Source organism: Danio rerio, chromosome 8 (genome assembly GCF_049306965.1).
Source record: "Danio rerio strain Tuebingen ecotype United States chromosome 8, GRCz12tu, whole genome shotgun sequence".
In the NCBI taxonomy this organism is placed as follows: domain Eukaryota; kingdom Metazoa; phylum Chordata; class Actinopteri; order Cypriniformes; family Danionidae; genus Danio; species Danio rerio.
The window spans coordinates 38,754,622-38,778,604 of record NC_133183.1 but is presented as its reverse complement, the minus strand read 5'-3'; the positions used below and the strand labels follow the sequence as shown (position 1 = coordinate 38,778,604).

Here is a 23,983-nt window from a genome sequence, read left to right as displayed (position 1 = left end):
GTTCAAGGAACGGAAACGAAAAACAGAATCAAATGACATTTTTCAGGAACAGAAACGAAAACCGAAAAAAAAAGATCAACTTTAATCGTTCTGAACAGAAATGTTTACAGTTAAACGGTTTATAATGTTATTTTATCGTTCTCTTTATTATATTATTTTTGGGAGACAAAAAGCATTAATTTAAAGCATGTGAACAAATGCGACGGTGACGCTCGTTTTTATATAAACTATAAATGTCTGGCCGTGATGCGTATTTAGGCCTATGCCAGTCTATAAAAGATAATGTAGCTTAAAACACTTTAAAATTTTAGAGAACGTAATACAGTTTGCACAACCAATGTTTGGTCTTAATAACCTGCCCATAATTAAACGTCATGTAGCCTACTTTTTGATTACTTGACCAGCGGATTAATGGCAGCACCAGCGGATAAACGAGATCTGAGCATAATAGGTATGACCAATATGTGCATAACCAATATGCAAAGTCAAGAGAGTGCACGACTCCATAGGGTAACGTAGCCTAAACTGCGCACACTTGATTATGTAATGTGTGAAATCGTGGACGCATCTCAAAGAGCAAAGCATAACTTATTAAATGCCCATGCTTAATCGGTCATCGATAAGGTCTATCGGTTTTAAAGGGTTACCGACAATAAATCAATCGAGTAATCGTTAGCATCCCTAGTTTAATCAATGAATGTGTTAAATTTTAAATTTATATTAAAGATGAATAAGGCAAGAATATGATAATGATACTTTTTAGATTTTTACACCTACAAAAATATCTTGTGGTAGTGCACTTGTTTAATAAAAATCTTTGTAAATAGGTTATCTGTAAAAAACGCAATCAGAGCCAATGACATGTAGAAGTAGTGTTGCCTAAACGGCTATTAAATTTCTAATAAAATTAAAACCAAAGTATAAATCATTGCATTTTTCGTTTGATAAAAATATACAGAAACGAAATAAAATCATAAGGATGCTAGTTTGTAATTTATGTTAATAATAAATAAATTACATGCTTAGACTATAAGCTTAACGGCTATACGCTGCCAATAGGCCACTAATAAATATTATTTTACTTTGTACTGGATTATAATGTATATTTTACTATAAAAACTAAATATAGCATGTCTTACTGTCATTTAAAACAAGTAATTCAAAATACACATCAGAACTGTAGACCTGCAGTGTGTAAACTGTATACAGGGGGTGTTGGTCAATCAATAGCCTACAGCACATAATTGAACTAATTATGATGCTAACTGTAATTTAGCTCTTAATATAGGCCTACGATATATTTTCTGGTGTTTAATTTTGCATGAGCAAATAGCAGTATAGCCTAAAGTAAATTTTTTAAAAAGATTTTACTAATATTAATAATAATGGATATAATAAATTTAAATAATAATTGCACTGTGCAGTGTACTAAATATTTGTATTAGGCTACATGACTGAAAAACTATTTCATAACAATTTTCATAATTTTTACTGCTATTTCATATTATACAACATCTAAATGTAGGGCCGGGCCTGCGCTCGATACCAAGGAGTGGGGCTGTGTGTAGAGGGAACCGATTGGATTTTCTTTTTTTTTTTCTTTTTTTTTTAGCCCTGATTATATGCCTGAATAGTAAATGTATAAATGTTCATTTATATAGTTTTTTAATCATTTATTTACTCATTCTTAATGATCTTAAAAAACACCAATTATTCTTAGACAGTTTGTAAATAATGCAATACTTCATTTAGTTATGAAAAATGAATTATAAACAAAGTATGAAAACACAAAAATTGAGCACATTACACATGCTTATAAGTCAACAATAGAGCATCTAGCTGTGTTTATAAACTGCTTACTATTAATGTAGAGTTAATGCTTAACAAATGATGTCTATTTGGAGTTTTGGTGGCTTGGTTATATGATGAAGGTTTTGCATTTGTGGGGTTCAGTTCTTTATTAATATATTTTAAAATATTTTTAATGTTTTTTTTTTCAAATAGTTAAAATACGACAGAAACAGAAATAGAACATACTGGTGGGTTTTAAGAGTTTACCCAAAAATGTACATTATATTATTAATTACTTGCCCTCATCTCACTCTAATCCCCTGAGACCTTCATTCTTCTTCAGACTCAAAGGAAGATAACTTAGATGAAGTGCAAGAACTCCTCATCCTCCATAGACAGCAAGGGATTGAAACAATTTGAAGGAGAGGAATTAATAAAAGAATCTTCATTTTGAGGTGAACTAACCGTTTAATATTATTTGCTATTGCACTTAACTAAATGTGCACGCAGACATGGAAGAGTTATGTGGAAGCTTGTTATACCCAATGAGAACTGCTTTTAGACAAGCAAGAGAGTTTCATGGATTTTGTGTTTACTGTTTTTTTTGTGTTTAAAGGTTTTGTGGAAATTATTTATAATAAATATAACATTTATTAAATCTATTCTGGACCATTTCCTGTTTGGATCTTGAGGTTCCTTCTGTATTCAAATTACATTTTTTATAAACTGACCTGCTCTTCAAATGAAAATTCTAAAGCAGTTTACTGTCAAATTACTTGATTGAGGTTTAAAATTTAATATTAGTAAGGGTGCTGATCTGATCCCCACGTTGCCTAAAAACTGGTAATGTGTGTGTAGAACTGGTCCTTACTTTGACTAAAAAACGGTAATGTGTGTGTAGAACTGGTCCTTACTTTGACTAAAAAACGGTAATGTGTGTGTAGATCTGGGGCCTCATGTATCAACGCTGCGTTCGCACAAAAACTTTGCGTACGCCAGGTTTCACGCTCAGAATTGCTCACGTTTGGATTTACTAACGATGAACTGAACGTGGGAATGTGCGCAGCTTCACGGCAGCTTTCTGGCAGGCGTACGCACATTTTTTGTGCGTGTCTGTTTTATTTCCATTGGCGACTCCTAGAGGCAGTTGTGTTAAATTCCTCTCTACAAAGTGTCTGAGCCTTGCAATGGCAGCTGTATGAGACGGGTTCATATAGTAGGTATGTAACATTTCCATACCATACAGTTGACCAGCTAAACATTAAAGCGCAAATTGCAGCAGTCGCAATGTAATCTATTTACTAATCTAATCTATCAATTATTTATTATTATATGTACTGTATTATTCCACTTGTTATTCAAAATAGCAAGTTTATTTATATATTTATATCCGGCGCGTACTGTTTTAGACAATAATAATTAGTGACTGGGAACAGAAGATGAGAACAAATAAACGTTAGAAATAGGTGTTTGTAATGGCAGCATCAGACGTAGTTCTTCAAAATGTGTATTTGCTAATAATAGCACGCGCTCGGCCTGTATCTGGCTCGGAAGCGCCGGTGTCGATTTAACCCAGAACCGGGTAGAGCTCACTCCTCCGCGGTAAACAATTCGCCGTCTGATTCCATGAGATGTAACGTTATGATAGATGCACTATGTAACTGTGATTTTTTTTCTACACATACTTTTATGTGAGAAGCAATGACCATTCGAATATGGTATAAATAACATGGTAACAAGGTATATTAAACATAAATATGACGTAGAAACAATTTACTAAACTTGAATTATTAAGCATGATTGAACAAAATGTTTGAATTTAGTAATGTAAATGTGTGGTTTTATTTTTTCTAATGTTTTTTTGTGATAAACTTGTGTTCAGTTAAACTGTACATTTGAATAAATGAACTTTTATTATGAAAAGAGGTTAACTTACCCAAGTTAAATAACTTTATTTGATCAAATTGTCAAAATAGTGCACTACTAACTTATATTTTGTTAAATGGTTTGAAATGTGATAACTGTATTATGAAATTTGATAACTATATTACTATTTTCTGTTTTGGTCTTCTTTAGAGAATTTTACACTACGTCACATATATTAATACTGCTTTGCATATGTGGTATTGTATTGATATTATAAACTGTGAAGTTTAACCTTATATAATATTTTAACAGTGAATGAATGGTGGTAAGAGTCAAAGCAGAGGATTAAATCCTTTGAAAGATGCTGCTCATCATGTGAGGTTGGGGAAGGATAAAGACATGCTTACGTGGAGGTACATCAGTGACATCAAAGGTACCAAAGTTTTGTACATGTTTTTTCTTACTGCAGGTAGTCCCCAGTTATTGTTTCATTATAAGCATAGTGTATAAAATGTTAAGATGCAAAAAGGAGTTTAATTTAACACAAAAAAATTAAGTCATGAATGATGATTTGATGACAAGACATTATAAATGTCAACAAATAACATTTAAATAATAATAATAATAAAAAGAAATGTCCTAATTGAAAACCACACTTTAAAATGTTAATGTTTAATTTAAGAGTCTAAAAAATGCTAATATTAATGATTTCCATATTAGTGAAAAGTTAAAACTATTAAAGATTGTACACTATCCAGGGCCTGATTAACCAATGGTTAATAACACACATTGATGGAATAAGCCATTTACACAAATTTTGTCAGACAAGTGATGTCTGACCGACAGAGACAACATAACTAAATAGCGCCAGTGGTGTAGCTTGTAATGCACAGCAACATGTTTTGACGCGATTGATCATCAACTCGAGTTCTAATATACCGTCTGCTGAACTTATTCTTATTTTTTTTCTCCCCATTGGATATCAGATGGGAAATACATTTATTTTTAGGAAACATTTAAAAAAAAATTAAAATAATGCAAATGTTAAATAAAGTCACAAGTGCCTCGTGTGTTTTGATGATGTTTATCTTATTTCTCTAAATAGGTATTTTAAATATATAATAAAGTTATTTTCAAATGTTAGCAACATCTTAATAGAATTCATTTGTATTTATTTATTTGTGACGTTAGTCACTAGGGGTGTAACGGATCACTGTTGATCCGTGATCGATACGGATCACAACCCACGGTTCGGAATGCGCGTGACCCGTAGATTAATAACTTTTTTTGAACTTGTAGGTTAATCCAACATTTATAACAATCGCAGAGAGATCGCCTCCCGTGTCATTCAAATTGCATGAATGAAAGCATTTTGGCTTCCCTGTAAAATATAATGATGACGTTGTGGGACCTACATATGGAACAAAATCAATGCCTAAAGTCTTGAATTAAAAAGCTTGTTGAATATCACAAACTGAAAAAAATAATACACCGTATTAACAAGTTCTTGCATTTTAATGACTTGAATTCCAGGGTTTGTATTTTTAGGTCCTGAATTTTAACATATCTGTTTATTTAAGCTGTGAATATTTCAACGAAAAATATTTCAAACACGTTTTCATACTTAAAAATTTAATAATTCATATTCAATTTTCAGATTTCACTTAAAAAATATTCAATACCCTTTAAAAATACGATGTATAATATTCAAAAGGTCATTTTCAGTTCATTTTATTTCAGTTCTAATATTCGCTTCCATAAATTCAGTGGATCAAATTCGACTGATAAAATTCAACATTACATCCGGGAACTGCAGGAGAAGCAATAGATTGCAGATTGAAGATCGCCAGCTGCTCTAGCTTTCACCAGCAGGTGGAGATGGAATAATGTAAGATTTTTAACCCAGTAAACAGGCGAGAAAAAGGCTAATAGAGGCAAAAAAGTAGCATTTAATTTTGATATCAATGCCTTGGACATTATAAATAATAAAAAGTATGAGTAAAATGAGTAAATGAGGTTTTAGTCATCTATATTTGCCCTTATGTAACGGAAGCCAGCTGGTGATCGCGTAAAGCTCACTCCTCGGATCCAGGGACAGACGTTCTGCAATCTTATCGGAGCTTGTCTCCCATGCTGGCTCGTTACCTGCTCGGACCGGTGCGGTTACTTGCACATAAACCGTCTTTTGATGAATATGATGTTAAACATTGTCTATCTTTATTGACTCTTTCTTCCATAGACGCGAAGTATTATATTGACAGCTAAAGAATATAAACGTAAGAGAAACAGGAGAGGAAATATTATAATAATAATACAAAATAGATAAACATTGACAGGGCTAAGAACAATTACGAACAAAGATTTTCAAAACCAGAGAGATTTTATCAGGATGTCACAAAACAGTTTACTTGGAACTGTTAAACAGTGTTCAGGTATGATTTAAGGTTGGTTATGGATGGGGCGTCTAATTTAAAATAATTTAATATAATGTGCGAATGCATTAAAGGAGCGTCTTCAGTTATTCACACAGAACCGTCTAATATGGCATAACTATAAGGAGTAATGTTTGCGCTGTTTAAACGCAGCTATGTCAGGATTGGGATAGGTTATACATTTTCATCATTTAAATTATTATTATGATTGTTAATATTATTATTGTATGACATTTATTTGGGCTATTGCGCTTAAATAAGTCATCTGTAATTCTAAATTAATATTTCTATTTATCCTTTTTATCACTCTGCCTGTCTTTCTCTTCTTTTTTCTAGTTTTTGGGGTTCTGCCATGGTTAAACGTTTGCAAAATGTCTTAGTTTGTCCAGATTATTGTTTTATTGTTATGTAGCCTATAGGCGAGAAAAAGGTATTAACGCAAAAGTGGCAACGTCGCAGCCAATGATAAGTAATAAAATGAGTCGCCTATGGTTTGATAATAGGCAGTTATAACTGACTTTAATTAGTTTTTATTAAATGAGAAAACCGTTATTTATAACTTTGCAGCGACCGTTTGTATTTTATGATTAGCAAAGTTTATCTTTTTTGCAGTTATTAAACATATAAACTTATTTAAACTGGTTTAAATTTAATATAGTTGTCACTTCAGCTAGTTTCATAAGATTAATGTTTAGAATGCGTGGTTTGACATGCGTGGTTGAGGGGTTCCTGCAAAGCAGCTCAATGTTCATCCTCATGGGGTATTACTGAGCTTTAATCGCCATCCACTGTAGAGAATGTATTTGCTCATTTATTTTATTAACTCTTTTCTGCAAGTGTGTTTTATGATTTCACAAAGTCAAACCATTATGTTTTTATTTTATATTTTGAGATGATCATATTTAAATAAACAATTGCTAGGGTAGCTAATAGTTTCTTTTTTCTTAAAAAAAAATCAGTAGCTTATAAAATCATAATTTTTGCTTGACAAAGTTGTTTAGGATTCTGGATGCATTTTTGATGTGTTGGAAACTCATAATCTCACACTAATCAATTATATTATCAGAAATGACAGATATAAGAAATCCATTAATATTCATCACTCTTTTTACAATTATACAAGCAATTTCACGCAGACATCAGCTCCACTTTCGGAAATGGTAAACAGCGAGGTGTTATTCATATAAGCCCAAGCATGACATATGCCATGATAAATATAATAATCGAAACACTCTTGTAGGCTATTCTTGTGCTTGGCCAAATGTCATGACTTTCACTTTCATTTTACATTATTATGCACAAGCCCAGATATCATCTGAAACTTTGGAAGAATTCCTATCATATATTGGCAGCCATCCAGCATCTCTTAACCAGTTTGATATGCGGCGCTGGCTCTGACCGGCCACCGGAGCTCGCGGCCACTCGTTCGACTTTGTCGTGAGCAAGCCGCACCGCACATGCATAAAAACGTCAATCATTTCATTCATTCATCAATTCATTCATTTTCCTTCTGCTTTGTCTCTATTTTAGAGGAAAAGATAATCTGGACAAACTAAAGACATTTTGCAAACGTTTAACCGTGGCAGAACCCCAAAAATTCGAAAAAAAAGAAGAGAAAGACGATAGCAAAGTGATAGCTAAAAAGGATAAATAGAAATATTAATTTAGAATCACGGATGACTTATTTAAGCGCAATAGCCCAAATACATGTCATAAAATAATAATAATAACAATCATAATTTAAATAATGAAATTATAACCTATCCCAATCCTGACATAGCTGCGTTTAAATAATAACTGAAGACGCTCCTTTAATGCATTCACACATTGTATTAAATTATTTTAAATTAGACGCCCCATCCATAACCAACCTTAAATCATACCTGAACACTGTTTAACAGTTCCAAGTAAACTGTTTTGTGACATCCTGATAAAATCTCTCTGGTTTTGAAAATCTTTGTTCGTAATTGTTCTTAGCCCTGTCAATGTTTATCTATTTTGTATTATTATTATAATATTTCCTCTCCTGTTTCTCTTACGTTTATATTCTTTAGCTGTCAATATAATACTTCGCGTCTATGGAAGAAAGAGTCAATAAAGATAGACAATGTTTAACATCATATTCATCAAAAGACGGTTTATGTGCAAGTAACCGCACCGGTCCGAGCAGGTAACGAGCCAGCATGGGAGACAAGCTCCGATAAGATTGCAGAACGTCTGTCCCTGGATCCGAGGAGTGAGCTTTACGCGATCACCAGCTGGCTTCCGTTACATAAGGGCAAATATAGATGACTAAAACCTCATTTACTCATTTTACTCATACTTTTTATTATTTATAATGTCCAAGGCATTGATATTAAAATTAAATGCTACTTTTTTGCCTCTATTAGCCTTTTTCTCGCCTGTTTACTGGGTTAAAAATCTTACATTATTCCATCTCCACCTGCTGGTGAAAGCTAGAGCAGCTGGCGATCTTCAATCTGCAATCTATTGCTTCTCCTGCAGTTCCCAGATGTAAAGTTGAATTTTATCAGTCGAATTTGATCCACTGAATTTATGGAAGCGAATATTAGAACTGAAATAAAATGAACTGAAAATGACCTTTTGAATATTATACATCGTATTTTTAAAGGGTATTGAATATTTTTTAAGTGAAATCTGAAAATTGAATATGAATTATTGAATTTTTAAGTATGAAAACGTGTTTGAAATATTTTTCGTTGAAATATTCACAGCTTAAATAAACAGATATGTTAAATTTCAGGACCTAAAAATACAAACCCTGGAATTCAAGTCATTAAAATGCAAGAACTTGTTAATACGGTGTATTATTTTTTTCAGTTTGTGATATTCAACAAGCTTTTTAATTCAAGACTTTAGGCATTGATTTTGTTCCATACCTACATAAATGCTTTTGGCTATTAAGGTGTTTTTTTGTCACTGTTTGTTTAGCCTGCATTAATGCATTCATTATGGTAAGAATAAAATCACTGTTTAATGAAACAAGATGCTGGTGAAAGCAACTACATTGTGTAACCAACAGATGGCGACAAACAAACATCAAAACTATGTAATTGAATAGGTTTTCAAATATAATACACCTACAGTATAATGAAACATGAAGTTTTATGTGTGAATTGTTGAATCATTAATTGAAGATAAATATATGTTGTGCAAGATTTCTATATATTTTGCATTATCAGCAACAGTAGCAAAGATCATATTTCATATTGAATACTTTTTTTTAGCTGGTTATTTCCTGATTTTTTTTTTTTATTAAAATTACAGGTTCTATTTTCTGTTTGTTAAAAGCAATGTTTTATGCAGTAACATTTTTGTATAAATGGAAAGCAAATTGTCTCCTCCCTTTTTTGCTGATCCAAAAAGTGGTCCGATCCATAACTCAAAAAACGTAGAGTGATCCGAACTGCAGATTTTGGATCCGTTACACCACTATTAGTCGCCCTTTCCCAAACCCTGGTTAGCCTGTCGATTATCATTTGCCACAACTAGCGCTACTTCACCCATATTCTCCTACCTCATGGCTCTGTTGAAGAGCATTTAATAGGTTGCACATGTCTTAATAAAGGTTGCCTCCCTCTCTTTAAAAACATTTTTTTTAGAAACTAGGCATTTCCTCTTAGCAAATAGTCAATATCATATATTAGGGGTGTAACGATACACTCAGCTCACGATACGATGTGTATCACGATATAGTGTTCACGATTCGATATGTATCACGATATTTGGAATAAAAATTGAAAATTTAACTGAAATGCAAATTTTACCAAGTAAACTATTTTTTATGTATTTCTTTTGTTTCAACTTGTTAAACGGAACCTTCTTTTAGAAAATATATTAAACAGGCCTGTCTCTGGAAAATAAAACAATTTAAAAACTTCTTAAAAAATATTATTGAAATGACAGAGACAAAATTAAGGAACAATTTAAGTAAAGGTGCAAAAAAATAAGCTTTCTATTCAATTGAATTTAACAGTGAGAGCTTAAGGCTTTGCTTGGTCACTTGCGTTTTTTGTGTGTGCAAAAAAAAATCTACATTTTCAGGTAATCAGCAGTTCTATAAGATAATCCTGAACTTATGTGTATCTGTCTGAGAGGTTTTTATGGATGGCTGTCTTCATGTTGGGCATGAGTGACAGGGTGGCCGTCTTATCATTACACAGGACAGTCGTGACTCTTTTTAGCAGTTTAGGCAGGTTTACTATAGGCTCGTTTGAGGTGCGCCTCGCCTTGACTGCATTGTAAACGAGAGCAGGCGTGCGCAGTAAGAGGAGGGCTCAAAAATTACATCAGAAGTCGGACACCTGCCGAATCTCGCTGTTAAGCCACCTGGAAACGTCACCAGTGGCGGAGATCTCGTTCGCGTTTTTTATCGCAGACGAATGACCTCATGAAAAAATACTATGGTGATTTATAGTAAATATTATAGCATTTTTGAACATGTTTATTCAGTATTGTGTTGTGTTTATAGTTGTTGTGATACCAGAAATATAAAATTTAAATAGGCTATTTTATAACATGGTTCAAAAGCACAACAGTATACATTACTATAGTATTTTTAATATGGGAGTGGATGCAATAGAAATATCACTGTTTTTACATAAAGATGGTCAGAATTACAGAAGATGAACAGCTCATTAACTAAAAGGGTGTATTAAAAATATAATTCTGTATATTCAACAAACATTAAAAGAATAACAAAATAAACAGCTTATACAGCAAGAAAACTTTCAAGAAACCTAATTTGGCTACATTATAAATGAAGTAGCCATAGCAAGATGCTTTTGAGTGACAAGTCATGACAAATGTTTGTTTGACAAATAAATTCTTAGGGGGTTAATTATATTGACAAGCTTATTAGGTCTATATAAACTGCTTTTACTCCAGCCAGACTAAAATAAACAGCCCAAGACTTTCTCCAGAATAAAAACTATTAGACTGTAGGAAAAACTATCAAAATATTCTTGGTCTAATAAACATGACTTTTGACTTCACATACATATATATATATACATATGTGTGTGTGTGTCTTGTTTACTACACCCTTTTCACTTCTCATATGAAACCACACAAAGATAAGGCATAATGACAAAACAGTCTGATTATCTTTGTATTTCTGAATATATGTATATATTGGATTGACTTTAATGGAATAATGCTGCATAAAAATTACAATACAAAATTCACACAAACATACAAAAAGTGAAAATGACAACAAACAGGACTTAGAACTGAGAGAGAAATACACACACACATCCTAATGATTTATTAGTAACATTTAGTTATATTACATAGGTCACGTTATGTTTTACAAAGATGTGTTTTGTTTTTGTTTGTGTGTAAATCTAAATAAATAACCATATGTTATGCTCTTTATGACTTTTTTTAAAATTATCAACGAAAAAACAAAAAAAAAGTATTCAACAAATCCAGGTATAAACCTTAGTAAAACAAGATAATAAAGTGTAATGTGTCAGTCTCATCCAATCAGCATTAAGCTGTGTCGTCAGCCAGTCGTTTCCCATCATGCTTTTGGTAACGCAGTCTTTTGAGAGCAACTGCGGCCAACTGCTCTATCCGAGGTACCCGCCTCACGATCGCGAGAGTTTTTTGGCGCACGTCAGCGTGACATCAGAGCGAGGCGAAGGCAAGGCGGACACATTTCTAACCGGCATGCATCTTGCGGTGATCACCGGTGATCCATTCTGCGCAGATTTTGGCCAAGTCAAACGAGCCTTATTTCTTCGGCGTCGCTGATGTCGGCGCTATCAAGTGTATCATGTTGACGTGCATTTTTGTGTACCTCTGTACTCAAATTTAGCTTTAAAGGGTTAGCTCGTCGTAATCATAACTCTAAAATCGATATGATTGTTTAAATAATGTGTACGTTTTCGGTTTCATTTACACTGCTAAGTGCTGTTCAAACTTCCCACGCTGCTCCTGAAAGATCACTCTGTTCCACAAACTGAATGTTGTTTACTACTTTATTAGTCACAACCTGCAGGTTCTGTTCACTGAAGCAGACGCGCGCGTATGGCAAGCCGTTTTAGCATTTAAACCTTTGTTCTGACTATCCATAAATATATGTAATTCATATTTAATTAAATTCATTTAGAGATATCTCTAATTATATTTTGACTAGTCGAATTATAATTATGACTAGTCAAAATATAATTAGAGATATCTCTAAATATATTTATGGATAGTCAGATCAAAGGTTTAAATGTTAAAACGGCTTGCCATACGCACGCGTCTATCATAGTCCGCCCTTTGTAGTAACAGCTCACGGTCAGCTCATGTCATGTGTGATTTTGCGGCCGCCAATACATCATATGAAGACAGAATGATATTTTAGGGTGAATTGTACCTTATAAATACAGTATGTGACTCTTTCAACACCATTAGGAGGTATCCCTGTCGCTGTGCAAAGTATGTAAATCACTGTGAAGACTTTAAAACTTAGGATGTGTGACCCAGTATGCGTATCAAAAAGCGGACGAGTCTAAAGCAATTACTGTACAACCGAAATGTTGCCAGACGTCTGATTTTGAGAGGATGGGCCATCCTCTATTTCAACTCCACTCATCTTGGTTTGCTAACATTACTGCTGCTGCAATCTGAACTCACGTGCGACAGCAGGTGGAACGTAGCTCACGTGCAAACAGCTCAACTAATAAGAGAAAACGGACGTCATATCGTAATCATATCGTCATAACGCCACGATGCATATCGAGACATTTTTGCATCGCAATAAATCGTACAACGATAAATCGTTACACCCCTATCATATATTATTATTATCATTGTATTTAAATTGTCAGAAAATGTCACCATGTATAAAAAGCATGCAGATTTTTTCCTTTCCTTCTTTACTTTTTTTAACTAAACAGCATGCTTTAATTGGTGAAGTGCTTGTAAGTTTTGAAATAACCTGCACTGAATTGAGCGGACTGAAGTGTAGTATTTGCCGTAGATCAAAATGAGTGAACAAGTGGATTTGGCAATCACAAGAGAAAAAGAGGAGAGGGTGCATCTTTATTGAGGCATGTTTCATGTATTCACTCCTTCAAACAGACCCATGATGAGGAGAATGAGAGTATAGAAGACGTTATGGTAATGTTATGTGCAAGCTAGCATTAACCAGATGGAGGATGCTAATGGCAGTGCAGACTGGATTCATCGTGTGTCTGAGGGCGTACTCGCACTGTACAGTTGCCATGAACCAGGCTGAAGCATGCTTTTCCCCCCTTCCGTCTCCCCCTACGGCCTGCACTCACATTGCATTCGTGCCTGGGCAGTCTTATGTCAACGAACGTGCTGTTCAGTAAGCGCTCTCGCAAAGCACAGTGGAGAATAGTAATAAATACCTTTTAAAATATATATTTTAGTACTGCTTCAGTTAACTTGAACAAGTGTACTTATACCATCAATTTTCATTTTCATAAGAAAATTTTCATTTTCTTAAAAAATAAGTTAAATCTTTGTAGACTATATATATATATATATATATATATATATATATATATATATATATATATATATATATAATTTATTTAAAAAATGTGGGCAATATATTATAGATTTGTTTTGAAAAAAATGTATTCTATTCTTATTTTTTTTAATACAGACCTCTTGAGTTCTTAATCCGGGCCTGACACTATCAAATAGTAAAGTATTAGATAATTGTTTTGGGCCAGTTTCCTGTACAGTGTACTTTTTGTGCACCATTAAACCAACATAATGAATTTTTTCAATGATTTAGTTTCTTCTGTATCAGTTTTCACTGTCCAGAAAAGTTTGTGATGCATACTCTGTGGAGTCAGTGTTCATGTGTTGACAGAACTGTTTTTATTTGGCAGAGTTACAATTTTAATCTTGTATAAAAAAAGTACCTTGTGTTTAATTTTAAAACATTGTTCTGCACGATATCACAACATACAATTGTAATTTTAGAGTGTGTCATGTGGAGGAGTTGACCTTCTCTCCTGTAACAAACATGAAAAAGCAAAGGTAGGGTATATTGGATTTTATTTTAAAAATTGGCATATTTTGAACCGTATGTAGTATTAAATATAATGTTTAATAATGTCTGTTTAGCACACACTTGAGTTGTTTTAGCTTTATTTTCTGTGTTTTGATTATGTTTTTCAGTCTCCTCATGAGCCATTATCTTTGAATTCTGAACAGAGTGAGCTTCAAAGAGGTTTGTCTATATAATTGTCTTTTAAATGTTGATCTGAAGAGATATTTTCTTATTGTTCCTGTATCTGTGCAGTTATTTTTATATAATAATACATTTAATATGGGTGTAGCGATACATTATTATATTGAGAATCGCAATATAACAATTCAAAGTTTTTTCTTTAGATTAGCCTCTATTCACACGGTGAGTATTATGTGTAACAGGGCTCGAAATTGCGACCATTTTGGTCGCATATGCGCCCGAAAATTAATCGATGCGACCTCATAATATATTTGGGCGCATTAGTGCGACCTGTTTTGATTTTTTTTTTAAAACGTGCTGAATCGCTCTTCCCTGACGCTATATTGGTTCATATTAGCTGTCAATCACTCAAGGCTATCCACTGTTAGATGACAGGGAGGGAGCTTTTATGTCCACGGGAAATGCAAACGGCTAAAGTGTGAAAACGTAAAGCACACAGGTTTGCAAAGTGCAAACCCCACCTAAAGTTGAGGCGCAGATGAGAGCGATCATGACACGTGGTGAATAATGATCCGCCAGCTGAGATCAATCGAGTACGTGCTTTTCGGAGAAGGTGGTCGAATCTCCATGCGTTGCATTCACTGCGTGTTCAGCGCAAATGTCCGCTAAAAGTCAAATCTAATACTGTATCATCGCCAAAGAAGCTCGCCTTTACTAAGTTTACACTGAAACTGCGTCTCATAACAAACAGCGGTATTGTGCCGGTGCTCAACCTGCTCATAAATTGGGTCGGCTGACTCGCCTGCTTTTCCACAAACACAGAAAAATGAAGATCAGCTCAGACTGAACATTTAAATTGACACAAACTGAAACCAAAACTTTTAAATAGTGATAGAAGTGAGACTTTATTTACTTTCTTTTGCCTATTCTTTCATGAGATGTATATATTTTTTTTATTTAGTTACTGATGACTGTTTTGCAGCTTTCAGCCTTGAATTTAATATTTTATTATAATCTTTTGTTTGTTTTGCAGCTGAAATATTATTTATTAAACTGACATGCATATATATGCTGTTTAGCAGTACAAAATAAATATTTCTTACTGCAATGCTTCATTTTTGTTTGATGCAAACTATACATTTATTTTTCAGAAAGTAACAGACTTTTTATAGCAGATAACTTGCATTCAAGCACATTCAAGGCAGCATGATAATGACAAATGTAATTCATTGTTACTATTATTGTCATTTTCATCATCATTAATATTCTAGAATTTTAATACATACACATTTTGGAATTATTGCACACAAATATCAATGTCATCTCTAAATTTTTTGTGGTGCTCCTAAATTTTTTGTGGTGCTCCTAAATTTTTGAAGTTGGGAGCACCGGTGCTACCAAGTAAAAAAGTTAATTTCGAGCCCTGTGTAAGATTAAACGTTTACACAGTTGCAGTATAAACTACTGTTGTTAAATGATGAAAATAATGCAAGTTGAAATCTGATGATGACAAATGCCTGGTTATACCAGTGAAAATGATCTATTTGCATGTGGACCATAAGAGAGTGCAAGCATACATCTAACACTCATCTTCAGAATTTTGAATTTGTATTCTGATGTCATCTCTGTCCTGTGCATTAAAGACCAATTTAAAGTTTAACATGCCAGATCTATGCAAAATTGAGCATTTTAACCATTACTAGGCCTACATATTATAATAATATTGTTTTTTACCACATTTGAGAAATAACAAATATTACTAATATTTAAAGCTTTTTTTTTATAGCTTACAATATTGAGATATCAAGAGAAACAATGTCAAGTTTGCTGACCTATCAATAGGCTATTGTTTTAATATCTGTGTGTTTGCTCATGGTTTATGAGGACCAAGTATGTCTACTGAATGTGACTTAGCAGTAGGCTATTGTTTTGTTAAATCTGTTTATTCATGGTTTATGAGGACATGGTTTGTTATGCGAGACTTAAAGCTTTTAATGTTTTCTTCATCTTTCTTTGCTTCTCTCTTTCAGCGCCTCCATGAGCCTGTGGCTTTAACCAACACAAACAGAGCTGTCTTCTACAGAGGTTTGTTAATTATTTTGTCATGCTAATTTGACACTCCTTAAAGGGATAGTTCATCCAAAAAGTGCAATTGTCTCATTATTTGATCCCCCTTTACTTGTCTCAAACCATTATTGGGATATTTCTTCTGTTAAAGACAAAAGAAGATACTTAGAAAAAATATGGAAACCTGTAACCATAGACTTCCATATTATTTGTGTTTTCTGTTGTGGAAGTCAATGATTGCAGGTTTTCTTCTTCCATCAAAATATCTTGTTTTTGTTGTTTAACAGAAGTAATAAACCCTTAAAGGTTTGGAACACTTGAGGGTAAATTAATAGTGAGTAAATATAAATTTTTGTGTGAATCATCCCTTTAAGTGCTAAAATGACAGTTTCATATTTCTACTACATTCAACGTAGCAGTCCTGTGTGTTTAGTCATGGTTTATGAGGACCAAGTATGTCTATTTTATGTGAGTTAGCAGCAAGCTATTGTTATATCAAATATGTGTGTTTACTCATAGTTTATGAGGACATGATTGGTTATGGAAGACTTGAAGCTTTCAGTAAGTGAATGTCATGTTTTCTTCATCTTTCTTTGCTTCTCTCTTTCGGTACCTCCATGAGCCCGTCGCTTGGACAAACACAAACAGAGTTGTTTTCTACAGAGGTTTGTTAATTCTTTTGTCAAGCTATTTTGACACTCCTTAAAGGCATAGTTCACCCAAAAATGAACATTTACTCACTATTAATTTACCCTCAAGTGTTTCAAACCTTTATGGGTTTCTTTTTTTCTGTTTAATAAAACAAATGAGATACTTTGAAAAAAGATGGAAACATGTATCCATTGACTTACATAATAGAAAACACAAATAATATGAAAGTCAATGGTTACAGGTTTCCATCGTTTTTCAAAGTATCTTCTTTTGTGTTTAACAGAAAAAAGAAACCCTTAAAGGTTTGGAACACTTGAGGGTAAATTAATAGTGAGTAAATGTTAATTTTTGTGTGAATCATCCCTTTAAGTGCTAAAATGACAGTTACATATTTCTGCTAAATGCAGTGTAGCAGTCCTGTGTGATTAGTCATGGTTTATGAGGACCAAGTATGTCTATTAGATGTGACTTAGCAGTAGGATATTGTTTTAATAAATCTGTGTGTTTACTCATGGTTTATGAGGACACAGTATGTGTAGGTTTACATGGTGCTAGCAGTAGACTATTATAACATGTGTTTCTTCATGGTTTATGAGGGCATTTTTTGTTATGCGAGACTTCAAACAGTTAGTAAACAAATGTTACATTTTCTTTATCTTTGTTTCTCTCTTTCAGTACCTCTATGAGCTCGTCACTTTGAGAGGTTTGTTAATTATTTTGTCAAACTATTTTGACACTTTTTAAAAGGATAGTTCTCCCAAAAAGTACAATTGTGTCATCATTTGCTCACCCTTTAATTGTCTCAAACCTTTTTGGGGTTATTTATTCTGTTAAAGACAAAAGAAAATACTTACAAATAATATGGGAGTGAATGATTACAGGTTTCCATCTTTTCTTGTTTTCTACCATGAAAGTCAATGATTGCAGATTTTCTTCCACCAAATGTCTTGTTTTTGTTTTTTATCAGAAGAAATAAACACGTAAAGGTTTGGAACCCTTGAGGGTAAATTGTTAGTGAGTAAATGTTCGTTTTTGGGTGAATCATCCCTTTAAGTGCTAAAATAACAGTTTCATATTTCTGCTAAATGCAGTGTAGCAGTCCTGTGTGTTTTGTCATGGTTTATGAGGACCAAGTATGTCTATTGGATGTGACTTAGCAGTAGGATATTGTTTTAATAAATCTGTGTGTTTACTCATGGTTTATGAGGACACTGTATGTAGAATGCAATGTTAGCAGTAGACTATTGTTTTATAACGTGTGTGTTTCTTCATGGTTTATGAGGACATGATTGGTTAAACAAGACTTAAAGCTTTCAGTAAGCGAATCTCATGTTTTCTTCATCTTTCTTTACTTTTCTTTTTCAGCACCTCCATAAGCCAGTCGCTTTGACAAACACAGAGTTGTCTTCTACAGAGGTTTGTTAATTCTTTTGTCAAGCTATTTTGATACTTCTTGAAAGGATAGTTTTACCCAAAAATGAACATTTACTCACTATTAGTTTACCCTCAAGTTTTCCAAACCTTTATGGTTTTCTTTTTTCTGTTTAACAAAACAAATAAGATACTTTGAAATAAGATAGAAACCTGTAACCATTGACTTCCATAGTAGTAAAAAACAAGTAATATAAAAGTCAATGGTTACAGGTTTCCATCGTTTTTCAAAGTATGTTTTGTTTTTAACAAAAGAAATAAACCCTTAAAGGTTTGGAACACTCGAGGGTAAATTAATAGTGAGTAAATGTTAATTTTTAGGTGAACCATCCCTTTAAGTGCTAAAATGACAGTTTCCTATTTCTGCTAAATGCAGGTTAGCAGTCCTGTGTGTTTAGTCATGGTTTATGAGGACCAAGTATGTCTATTGGATGTGACTTAGCAGTAGACTATTGTTTTATTAAATCTGTGTGTTTCTTCATGGTTCATGAGGACACAGTATGTGAAGGTTGACATAGTGCTAGCAGTAGACAATTATAACGTGTGTTTCTTCGTAATTTGTAAGGGCATGATTTGTTATGCGTGACTTAAAGTAATTTAACAATGTTAAAAAAAATCTTATCTTTGCTTCTCTTTTTCAGTACCTCCCTGAGCCCGTCACTTTGACCAACACAGAGTTGTTTTCTACAGAGGTTTGTTTATTCTTTTGTCATGTTATTTTGACACTCCTTAAAGGGATAGTTCACCCAACAGTACAATTGTGTCCTCATTTGCCTACCCTTTACTTGTTTCTTTATTTGTTCTGTTAAAGACAAAACAAAATACTTTTAAAAAGATGTAAACCTGTAATTCATAGTAAGTAAATGTTCATTTTTGGGTGAACCATCCCTTTAAGTGCTAAAATGACAGTTTCTTAATTAGACTAAATGCAGTGTAGCAATCCTGTGTGTTTAGTCATGGTTTATGAGGACATGATTGGTTTTGTGAGACTTAAAGCTTTCAGTAAGCGAATGTCATGTTTCCTTCATCTTTCTTTGCTTCTCTCTTTCAGTACCTCCATGACCCAGTCACTTTGTCAAACACAAACAAAGCTGTCTTCTACAGAGGTTAGTTAATTCTTTTGTAATGCTATTTTGACACTCCTTAAAGGGATAGTTCACCCAAACAGTACAATTGTGTCATCATTTGCTCACCCTTTACTTGTTTTAAATCTTTATGGGTTTATTTTTTCTGTTGAACACAAAAGAAGATACTTTGAAAAAAGATGGAAACTTGTAACCATTGACTTCCATATTATTTGTGTTTTCTATTATGGAAGTCATTAGCCCCTTTCACACAGTGATACCGGTAAATATCTGGAAAATTTCCGGAAAGACTTTACCGGTATATTCAAAAAAGCGCTGTTCACACAGGCGAGGACGTTACGGAAATTTTCCGGAAAAGAGCATTCACACATCCATTCCAAAATACCGGTAAATTCTGACAACATTCACCACAAATGAGCTTTAAACGGCTGCGCTTGTATTTGTAAACATTTGACTAAATTACAAACTCTGTGGATGATCAATATTGTGAACAACTTTCGCAGGATCACTTTCGCATGTCGAGATGTTCATAATATGTGCATGTGCAAAGCTTGAAGGTAAACAAACAACGGCTTATCATAAGCATCTCATCGATGATTATTTACACAGTTATCATTAAGAAGAACATATAAACGTGATCTGACTAACTTCTAGCAGCTAAATGTGTCTGGAAAAATATTCAAAGGCTTTTATCCTCACAAACCGCGCGGACGTAAATGCGTCTGACTGTTGTGATTGGCTAAAGCAGACGTCTCACGTCAGCACGTTCTAGACGTGCACGCGCTTATTACGGGAATCTTCCTTTTGCATTCACACAGCGCAGCATTCCGGCACATTGCCGGTAATGTTACAACTTCTCTTTCCGGAAAATAGCCAGAACGAATTTACCGGTATTTTCAAAAAGGACCTGTTCACACATACAACCTTTCCGGAAAATTGCCGTCAATTTTCCGGAAAGGTCTGTATGTGTGAAAGGGGCTATTGATTGCAGGTTTTCTTCTTCCATCATAATATCTTGTTTTTGTTGTTTATCAGAAGAAATAAGCACATAAAAGTTTGGAACACTTGAGGGTAAATTCATAGTGAGTAAATGTTCATTTTTGAGTGAACCATCCCTTTAAATGCTAAAATTACAGTTTCCTTTTTCAGCTAATTGCAATGTAGCGGTCCTGTGTGTTTAGTCATGGTTTATGAAGACACAGTATGTCTATTTAATGTGACTTAGCAGTAGGATGTTGTTTTATGGAAACTGCGTGTTTCTTCATGGTTTATGAGGACACAGTATGTGTAGTTTTACATGGTGCTAGCAGTAGACTATTATAACGTGTGTTTCTTCATGGTTTATGAGGGCATGGTTTGTTGTGCAAAACTTAAAACAGTAAGTAAACGAATGGTAAATTTTCTTTATCTTTGCTTCTCTCTTTCAGTACCTTCATGAGTCCGTCACTTTGACAAACACAAACAGAGTTGTCTTCTACAGAGGTTTGTTAATTCTTTTGTAATGCTATTTTGACACTCCCTAAATGGATAGTTCACCCAAACGGTACAAATGTGTCATTATTTGCTTACATTTTACTTGTTTCAAACCATTTTGGGTTATTTCTTCTGTTAAAGACAAAAGAAAGTACTTTAAAAAAAGATGTAAACCTGTAACCATAGACTTCCATAGTAGAAAACACAAATAATATGAAAGTCAATATTCATTGGTTTTCAAAGTATCTTTTGTGTTTAATAGAAGAAATAAACCCATAAAGGTTTGGAACACGTGAGGGTAAATTAATAGAGTAAATGTTAATTTTTGGATGAACTACCCCTTTAAGTGCTAAAATAACAGTTTCCTATCTCTGCTAAATGCAGTTTAGCAGTCCTGCGTGTTTAGTCATGGTTTATAAGGACCAAGTATGTCTATTAGATGTGACTTAGCAGTAGACTATTGTTTTATTAAATCTGTGTATTTCTTCAGGGTTTATGAGGACATGATTGGTTATGCGAGCCTTAAAGCTTTCAGTAGTTTTCTTCATCTTTCTTTGCTTCTCGCTTTTAGTACCTATATGAGCCTGTCACTTTGACAAACACAAAGACTTGTCTTCTACAGAGGTTTTTGTAATTGTTTTGTCAAGCTATTTTGGTACTTTAAACCAATCATGTCCTCATAAACCATGAAGAAGCACACATTATAAAACAACAGTCTTCTGTTAACATTGTAAAACTACACATACTGTGTCCTCATAAACCATGAAGAAACACAGATTTAATAAAAAAAACATTGTACTGCTAAGTCACATCCAATAGTCATACTTGGTCCTCATAAACCATGACTAAACACACAGGACTGCTACACTGCATTTAGCAGAAATAGGAAACTGTAATTTTAGCACTTAAAGGGATGATTCACCCAAAAATTAACATTTACTCACCATTAATTTACCCTCAAGTGTTCCAAACCTTTATGGGTTTCTTTTTTTCTGTTTGACAAAACAAATAAGATACTTTGAAAAAAGATGGATACCTCTAACCATTGACTTTCATATTATTTTTGATTTCTATTATGGAAGTCATTGATTGCAGGTTTTCTTCTTCTGTCAAAATATCTAGTTTGTTTGTAGGTTTGGAACACTTGAGGGTAAATTAATAGTGAGTAAATGTTCATTTTTGGGTGATCAATCTCTCTGAGTGTTAAAATGACAGTTTCCTATTTTTACTAAATGCAATTTAGCAGTCCTGTGTGTTTAGTCAGGGTTTATGAGGACCAAGTATGTCTATTGGATGTGAGTTAGCAACAGGCTATTGTTTTATTAAATCTGTGTGTTTACTCATGGTTTATGAGGACACAGTATGTGTAAGTTTACATAGTGCTAGCAGTTGACTTATAACTTGTTTCTTCATGGTTTATAAGGGCATGGTTTGTTATGCGTGACTTAAAAAGTCCCTTCAAGTGCTAAAATTACAGTTTCCTATTTCTGCTAAATGCAGTGTAGCAGTCCTGTGTGTTTAGTCATGGTTTACGAGGACCAGAGGACCAAGTATGTCTATTGAATGTGACTTAGCAGTAGACTATTGTTTTATTAAATCTGTGTGTTTCTTCATGGTTCATGAGGACACAGTATGTGTAGGTTTACAATGTTACCAGTAGACTTATTTCATAACGTTTGTTTCTTCATGGTTTATGAGGACATGATTGGTTTTGTGAGACTTAAAGCTTTCAGTAAGCGAATGTCATGTTTTCTTCATCTTTCTTTACTTCTCTCCTTCAGCACCTCCATAAGCCAGTCGCTTTGTCAAACACAAACAGAGTTGTCTTCTACAGAGGTTTGTTAATTATTTTGTCAAGCTATTTTGACGCTCCTTAAAGGGCTAGTTCACCCAAAAGTACAATTGTGTCATCATTTGCTCACCATTTGCTTGTTTTAAATTTTTATGGGTTTATTTTTTCTGTTAAACACAAAAGAAGATACTTTGAAATAAGGTGGAAACCTGTAACCATTGACTTCCATATTTTTTGTGTTTTCTATTGTGGAAGTCAATGATTGCAGGTTTTCTTCTTTAATCAAAATATCTTGTTTTGTTTTTTATCAGAAGAAATAAACCCTTAAAGGTTTGGAACACTTGAGGGTAAATTCATAGTAAGGAAATTTTTGGGTGAACCATCACTTTAAGTGCTAAAATGACAGTTTCCTATTTTTACTAAATGCAGGTTAGCAGTCCTTTGAGTTTAGTCATGGTTTATGAGGACCAAGTATGTCTATTGGATGTGACTTACCAGCAGGCTATTGTTTTATTAAATCTGTGTGTTTCTTCATGGTTTATAAGGACATGATTGGTTTGCGAGACATAAAGCTTTCATTAAGCCAATGACATGTCTTCTCAGGGCTCGAAATTAACTTTTTTACTTGGTAGCACCGGTGCTCCCAACTTCAAATATTTAGGAGCACCAAAAAATTTTTAGGAGCACCAGAAAAAATTTAGGAGCACCCACCAAAAATGAATGAGCACCGCTGCAAATTGTTTTTTAAGGGATTTATTGTATTTTAAAACAACATTAATAGGACTAACAAAAACCAGAAACAACTATCTAACTAATGCTGCGAAGACATTGATATTTGTGTGCAATAATTCCAAAATGAATGTCTAATAATTAGGCCATAGAATATTAATGATGATGAAAATGACAATAATAGTAACAATGAATTCCATTTCTCATTATGATACTGCCTTGAATGTGCATGAATGTAGGTTATCTGCTATTAAAAGTCTGTTACTTTATGAAAAATAATTGTATAGTTTGCATCAAACAAAAATGAAGCATTGCAGTAAGAAATATTAATTTTGTACTGCTGTTTTTATATGCATGTCAATTTAATAAATAATATTTCTGCTACAAAACAAACAAAAGATTATAATAAATCATTCAATTCAATGATGAAAGCTGCAAAGCAGTCATCAGTAAATAAATAAAAAAATAATATATACCTTAA

General features: G+C 33.5%; 1 protein-coding gene and 1 long non-coding RNA gene across 9 annotated transcripts in view; one reads left to right on the top strand and one right to left on the bottom strand.

Annotated features, from left to right (window-relative positions):
- Nucleotides 1–23,983, bottom strand: part of LOC141375737 (E3 ubiquitin-protein ligase RBBP6-like) — a 307,115-nt gene that overhangs the window by 125,947 nt on the left and 157,185 nt on the right. The gene's annotated exons all lie outside the window — the stretch shown is intronic.
- The window catches only part of LOC141374985 (uncharacterized), a 60,056-nt gene that overhangs the window by 10,219 nt on the left and 25,854 nt on the right, over nt 1–23,983 (top strand). For 2 of the 8 annotated variants that reach the window (XR_012384505.1, XR_012384506.1), the window contains exons 11-22: nt 2,005–2,039; nt 2,135–2,246; nt 3,970–4,090; nt 14,064–14,120; nt 14,262–14,313; nt 16,305–17,006; nt 17,668–17,695; nt 18,358–18,408; nt 19,065–19,115; nt 19,475–19,529; nt 20,936–20,990; nt 22,763–22,817. This is a non-coding gene — a long non-coding RNA (uncharacterized lncRNA). Of the gene's footprint in view, nt 1–2,004; nt 2,040–2,134; nt 2,247–3,108; nt 4,091–14,063; nt 14,121–14,261; nt 14,314–16,304; nt 17,007–17,667; nt 17,696–18,357; nt 18,409–19,064; nt 19,116–19,474; nt 19,530–20,935; nt 20,991–22,762; nt 22,818–23,983 lie in introns of those variants that run through there. The other 6 variants (XR_012384508.1, XR_012384507.1, XR_012384509.1 and 3 more) reach the window with 4 other exon arrangements.